General features: G+C 38.1%; 1 protein-coding gene across 3 annotated transcripts in view; it reads left to right on the top strand.

Annotated features, from left to right (window-relative positions):
- LRCH2 (leucine rich repeats and calponin homology domain containing 2) overlaps positions 1-12,212 on the top strand; it is a 119,316-nt gene that overhangs the window by 83,464 nt on the left and 23,640 nt on the right. The window lies entirely within an intron of this gene.

Raw genomic sequence — 12,212 nt, 5'->3', positions numbered from 1 at the left:
TTAAGCCTTCAACAAATAAATACTGAATCCTTTTAATGAGTCTTACATTTCCTGGTCAATATAAGAGATAACGAAGAAACAAAAGACATGAGGAAAAAGGGAAGGACATTCTAAGTAGAACCCTGGTCAATAATAGTGAAAGTTTATTTATCCTAACCCTTTATACATCTGTAATTGTGTTTACATTCCAGCATTATTTTAAAGTTTCCCTTTTTAGTTCATTGGACCTTGAACAAAGCACTGAATAAAATTTGCTTGTAGATAAAACTTAGTGAATGACTGATGATATGGGGGAAATTTTAGTAGTATTTCATATAATAAAAGAAATTTAATATTTATTTGCTCTCCTTTATTGTAGTATATCAATACAAATTCTTAGTATACTACCAATATCGTAGTATAACAAAACCAGTTCTCCTTTATCATAGTAACAATACCAATTCTGACTATTTGTCAAAAAACTTACATAGCACTTATTAAGTGCCAGGCACTGTCCTAAGACTTCACAAAGATCAACTCATTTAATCCTCGTAACAACCTTATGAGGTAAGTACAATTATGATTATTTCTATTTTACAGATGATGAAATTAAGGCACAGAGATGCAAAGCAGTATTCTTCAGTTCACTGCTTTGAGAACTGAACTGAGATTTGAACCCAAAGCCTATGCTAGGCTGCCTCTTTATCTACTGTGTATAGCTTAATATCAAATCAGCAAACACTTTCAAACAAACACAGTTTTACTGGTTTTTAATTTTTTTTTTTTTTAAGAGACAGAGTCTCTCTCTATTGCCCAGACTGCAGTGCAATAGCATGATCATAGTACACAGCAGCCTCAAATGCCTGGGCTCAGGCCATCCTCTGGGCTCACGTGATCCTCTTGCTTCAGCCTCCCCAGTAGCTAGAACTACAGGTATGTCCCCCAGTGCCCTACAGATTTTAAAATTTTTTGTAGAGGTGAGATCTTACTATGTTGCCCAGGCTGGTCTCAAATTCCTGGCTTCAAGAGATCCTCCCACCTAGGCCCCCCCAAAGTGCTGAGATTACGGACATTTTTGGCCCACTTTTAGTGTTTAAAAAACGTTTTACAGTAACTTAAGTGGACTTCTCAAGATGTCTTAATAGAGGCCACATTTTAAAAATGTGCATTTTAAAAACTGAGCATTTTAAAAACATAATTATTTGGTTTCATAGCATCATTTATTGGTATTTTATTTTTTATAAAATAAACATCTTCTATAATATTAGTTATGTTATAAAGTTATTAAAAGAGATCAAATGATATAATATTTGAAGTGCTCATTACATAATCATCATTCAACAAATGTTAATTTTTTTCCTTAGTAAATTAGGTGCAAAGATAAGCTTCAGTCACTGGGAAATGTTTTAAGGACATGTGTAGTTCTCCTAAATTGTCAGAAGGTGCCAGTATTAGGACATAGTAAAATGAGTATGTCACTAGTTTTTTTTCCTAAGATGTCAAGAAAATATAAAACTGACATACAGTTTCCTAAATTAAATCAACACTATTATTCAGAATTGTCAATATTTTCATGACTAAAACATCAGCAGCTTCTATGAAGTTACTTTCTTCCAAAAAGGAAATTTCTCTTAATCACCTATCTCCCGATAATTGAAAGGGCTATTGGTAGGTTGTATTATTAAAGCTAATCTGGATTTATAGTTCATTAAACAGTAAAATACACTACACTCGAGATTTATATCAGATTATCACTGAGCTTGTTCAATGGTGGCTCTTGTAGGTTTTGCAATGTGACGAAATGTACAGAACTTTTGTGCAACTTTATCTTAATACATATAAATGACTGAGGCACAGGATTTCTTTGTTTCTGTCCCATGGTAAATTATTTGTCATGGTTATTCAGTGTATTTATTGAATGTGTGTGTGTGTGTGTGTGTGTGTGTGTGTGTGTGTATGTAAGAAATCCAACTCTATTTCTTCTTAGTTTTGAAGGCTAATTTTGGATAGTATTTTTTTCAGGTAAGTCCCTGAAACTAGGTAAAACTGTTTCAACATATTGGCTAGATTATGTGAGCAAGAATACAAATTGGGTCAGGTTAAGTTAGTAAGTAAATCATGGTAGGAAAGTTACATCGACTCTTTTAGATTCCCAGGCCACTATTGTATAGATTATTATTCTAGTATATAAAATTTAGTGTTCTTATAGCCAAAAGAAAATCACTGTATTTCAGTGAAATTCATGATGCCAGGAAGTATTTTATTAAACATCTTTTTTTATTTTAAATTTTTAATTTTTTGGGTTCATATTAGGTATATATAGTTATGGGATACATGAGATATTTTGAAAGGCATGCAATGTTCAATAATCACATCATGGGGAATGGGGTATCTATTCCTTCAAACATTTATCATTTGTGTTATGATCAAATTACACTCTTTTAGTTATTTTGAGATGTACAATTAAATTATTATTGACTATAGTCACCCCATTGCGCTATCAAAACTAGGTCTTATTTATTCTGTTTTTTATGCCCATTATCCATCTTCACCTACCCTCTACTCCCCCACTACCCTTCCCTAGCCTCTGGTAACCATTCTTCTACTCTCTATCTTTATGAGTTCAATTGTTTTGATTTTTACATCCTACAAATAAGTGAGAAAATGTGGTGCTTGTCTTTCTGTGCCTGGCTTATTTCACTTACCATAATGACCTGCATTTCAATCCATGTTGCAAATGACAGACTCTCCTTCTTTATGACTGAATAGTACTCCATTGTGTATGTGTACCACATTTTCTTTATCTGTTCTTCTATTGATGGACACTTAGGTTGCTTCCAAATCTTGGCTATTGTGAATAGTTTTGCAATAAATATGGAAGTTCAGATATCTCTTTGATATACTGATTTCCTTTCTTTGGGGTATATACCCAGCAGTAGGATTGCTGGATTGTGTGGTAGCTGTATTTTTAGTTTTTTGAGGAGCCTCCAAACTGTTCTCCATAATGATCGTACTAATTTACATTCCCACCAACAGTGTACGAGGGTTCCCTTTTCTCCACATCCTCACCAGTATGTTATTGCCTGTCTTTTGGATATAAGCCACTTTAACTGGGGTAAGATGATATATCATTGTAGTTTTGATTTGCATTTCTCTGATGATCAATGATGTTGAGCACCTTTTCGTATGCCAGTTTGCCATCTGTATGTCTTCTTTTCAGAAATGTCTATTCACATCTTTTACCCATGTTTTAATCTAATTATTAGATACTTTCCTAAAGAGTCGCTTGAGCTCCTTAAATTCTGGTTATTAATTCCTTGTCATATGGGTAGTTTGCAGATACTTCTATTCTGTGGGTTGTCTCTTCACTTTCTTGTTTCCTTTGCTGTGCAGAAGCTTTTTAACTTGATGTGATCCCATTTCTCCATGTTTGCTTTGGTTGCCTGCGCTTATGGGGTAGCTCAGGAAATTTTTGCCCAGACCTGTGTCCTGGAGACTTTCCCCCATGTTTTCTTGTAGCAGTTTTATAGATTGAAGTCTTAGATTTAAGTCCTTAATCCATTTTGATTTGATTTTTGTGTACAGCAAGAGATAGGGGCCTAGTTTCATTCTTCTGCATATGGATATCCAGTTTTCCCAGCATCATTTACTGAAGAGACTGTCTTTTCCCCAGTGTATGTTCTTGGCAGCTTTGTTGAAATTGAGTTCACTGTAGGTGTGTGGAGTTGTTTCTGGGTTCTCTGTTCTGTTCCATTGGTCTGTGTGTCTATTTTTATGCAAGTACCATGATGTTTTGATTACCATAGGTCTGTAGTATAATTCAAAGTCATGTAATGTGATTCCTCCAGTTTTATTCCTTATTCCCAGAAGAGCTTTGGCCATTCTTGGTCTTTTGTGGTTTCATCTAAATCTTAGGCTTGATTTTTCTGTTTCTGTGATGAATGCCATTGGTATTTTGATAGGGATTGCATTGAATCTATAGATTGCTCTGAGTAGTATGGACATTTTAACAATATTGTTTCTTCCAATCCATGAATGTGGAATATCTTTCCATATTTGTGTGTCCTCTTCAATGTCTTCCAGCAGTATTTTATAGTTTTCATTGTAGAGATCTTTTACTTCTTTGGTTAACTCCTAGGTATTTAATTTTGTGAGTATCGTAAATGGGATTATTTTTTAAATTTCTTTTTTAGATTGTTCACTGTTGGCATATAGAAATGCTACTGACTTTTGTATGTTGGTTTTGTATCCTGCAACTTTACAGAATTTATCAGTTCTATTTTTTTTTTTGGTGGAGTCTAGGTTTTTCCAAATACAAGATTATATCATGTGCAGACAAGGATAATTTGACTTCTTCTTTTCCAATTTGGATGCCCTTTATTTCTTTCTCTTGTCTGATTGCTCTAGGTGGGACTTCTAGTATTGTGTTGAATAACAGTGGTGACAATGTGCATCCCTGTCATCTTTTAGATCTTAGGGGAAAGGCTATGAGTTTTGGCTTTTATTATGTTGGGATATATTTCTTTTATACCCCATTTTTTGAGAGTGTATTAGTCTATTTTTATGCTGCTGATAAAGACATACCCGAGACTGGTCAATTTACAAAAGAAAGAGGTTTATTGGACTGACAGTTCCACATGGCTGAGGAGGCCTCACAATCATGGTGGAAGGTGAAAGGCACGTCTTACGTGGTGGCAGACAAGAGAAGAGAGCTTGTGCAGGGAAACTCCCATTTTTAAAATCATCAGGTCTCATGAGACTTATTCACTATCATGAGAACAACATGGGAAAAACCCGCCCCCATGATTTAGTTACCTCCCACTGGTATCTCCCATGACACTTGTGAATCATGTGAGTTACAGTTCAAGATGAGGTTTTGGTGGGGACACAAGCAAACCATATCAGAGGGTTTTTATTGTGAAGGAATGTTGGATTTTAGCAAATGCTTGTCTGGCATCAATTGGAATAGTCATATGATTTTTGTCCTTTATTCTGTTGATATGATGTATCACAACAATTGATTTGCATATGTTGAACCATGCTTGCATCCCTGGAATAAATCCCACTTGGTCATGATGAATGACCTTTTAAATATATTGTTGAATTCGATTTGCTAGTATTCTGTTGAAGATTTTTGCATCCATATTTATCAGAGATTTTGGCCTGTAGTTTTCTATTTTGGATGTGTCTTTGTCTGGTTTTAGTATTAGGCTAATACTGGCCTTGTAGAATCAGTTTGCCAGTATTCCCTCCTCTTCAATTTTTTGAATACTTTGAGTAGGATTGGTATTAGGTTTTCTTTAAGTTTTTGGTAGAATTTAGCAGTGAAGCCATCAGGTCCCAGGCATTTCTTTACTGGGAGACTATTTATACAGATTTGATCTCATTACTTCTTATTGGCCTGTTCACATTTTGGATTTCTTCATGATCCAATTTTGGTAGGTTTTATGTGTCTAGGAATTTGTCCATCTCCTCTAGATTTTCCAGTTTATTGGCACATAGTTGTTCATAGTAGCCAGTAGTGGCCCTTCGAATTTCTGTGGTATCAGTTGTAATGTCTCCTTTTTCATCTCTGATTTTATTTGGGTCTTCTCCCCTTTTTATCTTAATCTGACTAAAGGTTTGTCAATTTTGTTTATCTTCTCAATAAACCATATTTTTGTTTCATTGATCTTTTGTATTTTGTTTTCTTCACTTCAAATTTATTTATTTCTGCTCTGATCTTTATTATTTCTTTTGTTTTGTTTGTTTGTTTGTTTAAACCAGAGTCTCACTCTTTCTCCCAGGCTGAGGTGCAGTGGTGTCATGGCTCACTGCAGCCTTGACCTCCCAGGGTCAAGCCATCCTTTCACCTTTCAGCCTTCCAAGTAGCTGGGACTACAGGCACTACCACACCCAGCTAATTTTTGTATTTTTTGTAGAGATGGGGTTTTGCCATGTTTCCCAGGCTGGTCTTGAGCTCCTTGGCTCAAGTGATCTGCCCACCTCACGCTCCCAAAGTGTTGGGATTACAGGTGTGAGCCATGACACCTGGGCTGTTTCTTTTCTTATACTAACTTTGGATTTGGTTTGCTCTTCCTTTTCTGGTTCTTTAAGATGAATCATTATGTTATTTGTTTGAGGTTTTTCTTCTCTTTTGATGTAAGCACTTATAGCTGGATTTTCCTGTTAATACTGTTTTTGCTGTGTCCCATAGGTTTTGCTATGTTGTATTTGTATTATCATTTGTTTCAAGAAATTTTTCAATTTCCTTCTTAATTTCTTCATTGACCCACTGGTCATTCAGAAGCATATTGTTTAATTTCCATGTGTTTGTATAGTTTTCAAAATTCTTCTTCATATTGATTTCTACTTTTATTTCATTGTGGTCAGAGAAGTTGCTTGATGTTATCTCAGTAACTTCTTTGTTGTTTGAATGTTTTAAGACTTATTTTGTGACCTAACATATGGTCTATCCTTGAGAATGATCCATGTGCTGAGGAGAAGAACATATATTCTGTAGCCACTGGATGAAATGTTCAGTAAATATCTGTTGGGTCCATTTGGTCTATAGTGCAGATTAAGTCCAATGGTTCTTTGATGATTTTCTGTCTGGGAGATCTGTCCAGTGCTGAAAGTGGGGTGTTGAAGTCTCCAGCTAGTACTGTATTGAGATCTATCTCTCTCTTGAGCTCCAATAATATTTGCTTTATATATCTGAGTGCTCCAGTATTGGGTGCATATATACTTACAAATCACTATATCCTCTGACTAAGTTTACCCCTTTTTTATTATATAATGACCTTCTTTGTCTCTTGTTCATTTTTATCTTGAAATCCATTTTGTCTGATATAAGTATAGCTACACCTGCTCTTTTTTGGTTTCCATTGGCATGGAATATCTTTCTTCATCCCTTTATTCTCAGTCTATGTGTATCTTTGTAAGTGAAGTGTGTTTCTTTTTTTTTCTTTTTTCTTTTTTCTTTTTCTTTTTCTTTTTTTTTTTTGGTGGAGTCTTCCTCTGTCACCCAGGCTGGAGTGAAATGGCATGATCTTGGCTCACTGCAGCCTCTGCCTCTTGGGTTCAAGCAGTTTTCCTGCCTCAGCCTCCTGAGTAGCTGGGACTACAGGCATGTGCCACCATGCCCGGCTAATTTTTTATTTTTTGTATTTTTAGTAGAGATGGGGTTTCACCATGTTGGCCAGGCTGGTCTTGAACTCCTGACCTCAAGTGATCCACCCCCCTTGGCCTCACCCCAACATTGCTAAGCTAAAGGGAAAGGTCAAGCTGGGAACTGCTTAGGGGAAACCTGCCTCCAATTCTATTCAAAGTCACCACTCTGCTCACTGAGATAAATGCATATCTGATTGCCTCCTTTGGAGAGGCTAATCAGAAACTTAAGAGAATGCAGCCATTTGTCTCTTATCTACCTATGACCTGGAAGTCCCCTAGCCGCTTCCAGTTTTCCTGCTTTTCTGGACTGAAATAATGTTTGTCTTACATATGTTGATTGATATCTTGTGTCTCCCTAAAATGTATAAAACCAAAGCTGTGCTCTGACCACCTTGGGCACAGGTCATCAGGATTGCCTGAGGCTGTGTCACAGGCACTATCCTCAACCTTGGCAAAATAAGCTTTCTTTTTTTTGAGACGGAGTATTGCTGTGTCGCCCAGTGGCGCGATCTCGGCTCACTGCAAGCTCCACCCCCCAGGTTCACGCCATTCTCGTGCCTCAGCCTCCAGAGTAGCTGGGACTACAGGTGCCCGCCACTATGCCTCGCTAATTTTTTTTTTTTTGTACTTTTAGTAGAGATGGGGTTTCACCGTGTTATCCAGGATGGTCTCGATCTCCTGACCTCGTGATCCACCCCTCTCGGCCTCCCAAAGTGCTGGAATTACAGGCATGAGCTACCACACCTGGCCTCAAGTGTGTTTCTTGTAGGTAGCAGGTCATTGCATCTTATTTTTTCATCTATTCAGCCATTCTATGTCTTTTTATTTTAATAGTTTAGTTCATTTACATTTAATGTTATTAGTGATGTTTTATTCTACTGCAGCCAAGATGGCACTCAAACCACAATACAAAGTCCTTGCCACTCTTCTTTCCCCTTTCCACAGATAGAGGAACCTATCTCAGTGGCCACCACCACCACTGGCCCGTGGGGGGTTCTGCTAGGCCGCTGCTCATGTTCTGTTAAAGCCCAAGTGCTCTTCAATCAGCTTGTGGTGAATGCTGCCAGGCCTGGGACTCACCCTGAATTCTGACTTAGGGCAGGTCCAGAAATGCTGCCCAAGAGCCGAGGCCTAGATTCCTGAACTCCAAGAGACTGCTTGTTGCTTACCTCACTGTGTCTGAGTGGATTCCTAAGGTGCCAAATTCCCCTTTATTTTTCCCTCTGCTTTTCTCAAACAGGAGTCTCTCCATGTAGCCACCACAGCTGGTTTTGTGCTAAGTCTTACCTGACGCCAGCACATCTCAGTCTCTCCCAAGGCCCACAGCATACTACCTGGGTATTGCTGCTGGTTATTCAGGGCCCAAAGGGCTCTTTCGTCAGCTGGTGATGACTCCTGGCAGGACTGGGTCCTTCCCTTCAAGGCAGTGGGTTCCCTTTTTGCCCAGGGTGTATGTCTAGTAATGTCATCCAGGAGCTAGGGCCTGGAATGGGGGTCTCACAGCTCTGGCCAGTGCCCCATCCTACTGTGGCTGAGCTGGTATCCAAGAGTAAGACAAAGTCCTCCTCAGTCTTCCCTGTCCTGTCCTCAAGTTAAAGGAAGGGGTCTCTTTCTCACTGCTGCGAGCTGCACTGTCTGGGGTTGGGGGAGGAGTGGTGCAAGCACTCCCTTACCACCCCTGCTGGTGTCTCCCTAAGTCACATGCCACCCTAGTACACTGGCTCTAAGCTTAGCGCAGCCCTAGGAGTTGCCTGGAAATTGCAATCCTTGTGCCCTAGACTGCCTTTCAAGTTTACCTAGAACCCCAGAGTACTTTGGCCTGCAATTGGTGAGGTTACTGAGAAACTTAAGTTCAAGCTGCTGGCATGAGCGATTCCCATCTGGTTAGGGCTGATCCACATGCTCCCTCCATGCCTGGGTGCTTGTTGAGTGCAGCACAACTTTGTTCCCCTCTGTGGCAGGGCGGCACTAAGTTCAATGTAATGTTCCCCAGTCCCTCTGCTCTCCCTCCCCAAAGTGTACAGGCTTTCTCTCCCTGCACTGCTGGCTACTGTGGGTAGCTGGCTAATTTTTGTATTTTTAGTAGAGACGGTGTTTCACCATATTGTCTAGGCTGGTCTCAAACTCCTGACCTCGTGATCTGCCTGCCCGGGCCTCCCAAAGTGTTGAGATTACAGGCGTTAGCCACCGTGCCCGGCCACAAGTGAATTTCTAAATGCATTTAATAATTGATTTCTAGACAAAACAGTTAAAAAGTATTAGAGTATCTCTAGCCAGTTAGTTTTAAATATTATTGATTTATTTAAGTGGCATATATGTCTTCAAATGTATCTCATTACTATTGTGATAAAACATAATAACTCATAAAATACATATTGATTTCATAAGTATAGTACACTATTTTTATTTAAAGGTTAACCCCCTGGAAAATATTTTGACACATATTCTATGATCATTGTTGGTTTTATACGGGAATAAAGAAGCCACTGGGATTGTAAAATAACCTGATTTATTCTGAGTCAGAGTTTATGCACAAGTTGTTGTCTGTCTTTTGAAATTAATATAAGCTTCTGAGGCTAGTCCGAATTCAATGGTGTTTACAATGAATTACTCACAATTACACATTTCTTTATTTTCCACTCCCGCTGCTTCACTTGACTAGCTTCAAAAAATATGTATATGTATATGTATATGTATAGGTATATGTATATGTATATAAAAGCTTCTGAGATGGACTGACCTTTCTGTTTTTCTGGTTTTTAAACTAGGCCTTTATTGTAACATTTGAATTTAGATGTAATAAAACTTCAGTAATTCAGAATTCAGACTAATACTAGTTGGGGATAGCTGAGTTGAATTAGTAAAAACTTGGAATTAGAGAGTATTTTCAAATCTATGTATATATTAGGTTTGGAGTTTCAAGACATTTAAATATGTGCAGTAATGCAAACTTAGCATCTTTCTAAGTTTTCATGTATAATGAGTATTTTAAATTAGAATTGTAGTTTAGTAACAGTAATACATTTCCCATTTTCTAAGTTCTTAAGTATATCATCTTGTATTTCTTTGCATTTCAATTATCCTCTTATTCTTCTATGTCTTTCCTGCCTCTTTACCTTTCACCTTATAGATGTGCTCAAACCTCTGTTACAGGGAAGAAAAAGTAATATCTTTTCCCTACCCATTGCAAGAATCATAGCTGACACCCCATAACACAAGATGGATTAACAAGAGAAAAGCATAAAAATTTAATCAGGTTTTTATGTGACACAGGATCCTTCAGAAATGAAGACCCAAAGACCCAGGGAAAACCATATGTTCATGCTAAGTCTGATGAAAGAAATGAATAGTTGTGGAGACACGTGATTGAACAAAAAAGGGTATGATCTAATGGTAACAAACTGGGCCTGTTTGTTGAGAATCTTTTCTGTGTCTATGACATTCCTTCTCCTTTGGTATGCTGCAGGAAACCTGTCACATGCATCTTAAAGGGAGAAGGGAGGAGGTCAGAGAGTGACCTTTCTAGATTGTATGGCTTGCTTTGTGAGACGGGGAATTCTAGTTTCTATTACCTGCCTTAGGGAGAGGAAGAGGGGCTGAAGAAAGGGGGGCCTGGAGAAGGTCAGAGAGTGACCTTGAAGGTGCCATATCTTGGGGTAGTATTTTCTGAGCCCTGACACTACCATTATCCCTGACTGCCCTTTTAGCTGTTGCCTTATCTCTTTGCTCTCTTTTAGGGCTAAACTTTCTTTGTTTTTCTTTTGAGACGGAGCCTCGCTGTGTCACCCAGGCTGGAGTGCAATAGCGCGATCTCAGCTCACTGCAACCTCTGCCTGCCAGGTTCAAGCGATTCTCCTGCCTCAGCCTCCCGAGTAGCTGGGATTATAGGCGCCCTCCACCACACCCGGCTGATTTTTGTATTTTTCGTAGAGACGGGGTTTCACTTTGTTGGCTAGGCTGGTCTTGAACTCCTGACCATGGCCAGGGCCAGACTTTCTAGTTCTCCAGTTTCTGATCATTCCTTAACCCACTGCAATCTGGCATTCGCTTTCATTTCTCCATTGAAATAGCCCCTCGCTAGATTTTAACACGCACCTACTAATGGCAAAACCCAGTGTAGCATTTGACAATGATGACCACATCTTCCTTCTTGATACTCCTATCTTGGTTTCTATCTCATTTTTCTTCCTTGTTATCATTTTGATGTCCTTGTCTAACTTTTCTTCTGCTTGCTCTTAGGGTCTGATCCTCATTTTATTACTCTAAAAAGCTCTCTCTGGAGTGTTAATGACTCTAGATGTTTCTTATATTCTGCTGTGTCTAAATTTACATCCTATAACTTTTTTTCTGTTCCCTAAATCTGTGTTTCTAACTGTTTGGATGCCCTACATATATTTCAGGCTAAGTATCTACCCCATCCCCTACCATGGAACTTGCTGTTCCTTTCTGTTCTTTATTTTAGTTAATTGTAATGGTATCTACCCGGTTGTCTAAGCTCTATTCCTCAGTCTTTCTTGATTCTTTTTCTTTCTCATTCCCATCACCTAATGGGTTATCAGCCCTAATATATGCATCCTTTCTGCAATTCATGTCTATCTCTATTGCCCTTGCCCTTTTTGGAACCCTCATACTTTCTTGCCCAGGCAATTGTGATAACCGATTAATGGTCCTCCTTTCTCAGCCCTTGGATAATTCTCTGGCTTTAAATTTCTTTATTCTAGTGTTCAGTAGCACCATAGATTGACTATAGTTAATAATAATTTATTATATATTTTAAAATAGCTAGAAGAAAATATTGATAATGTTCCCAGCACAGAGAAATGATAAATGTCTTTGAGGTGATTACCGTGATTTGATGATTACACATTGTATGCATGTATCACAATATCACAAGTACCTGATAAATATGTACAATTATGTATCAATAAAAAATAATTATCAGACAATGTGAGAAAATGCCCTTAAATAAAACTGTAAATCTGTAAATTTTCTCTTAAATAAAACTGTAAAACTGTAAATCATCCAAAAAATTTCTTATTGGCTTCCCATTACCAATAAGATAAAGTTTGGATTTGTTAAAA

Source organism: Pongo abelii, chromosome X, assembly GCF_028885655.2.
Source record: "Pongo abelii isolate AG06213 chromosome X, NHGRI_mPonAbe1-v2.0_pri, whole genome shotgun sequence".
NCBI classification, from domain to species: Eukaryota; Metazoa; Chordata; class Mammalia; order Primates; family Hominidae; genus Pongo; species Pongo abelii.
The sequence above is the reverse complement of the archived record's forward strand: the minus strand, read 5'-3'. Positions and strand labels throughout refer to the sequence as shown.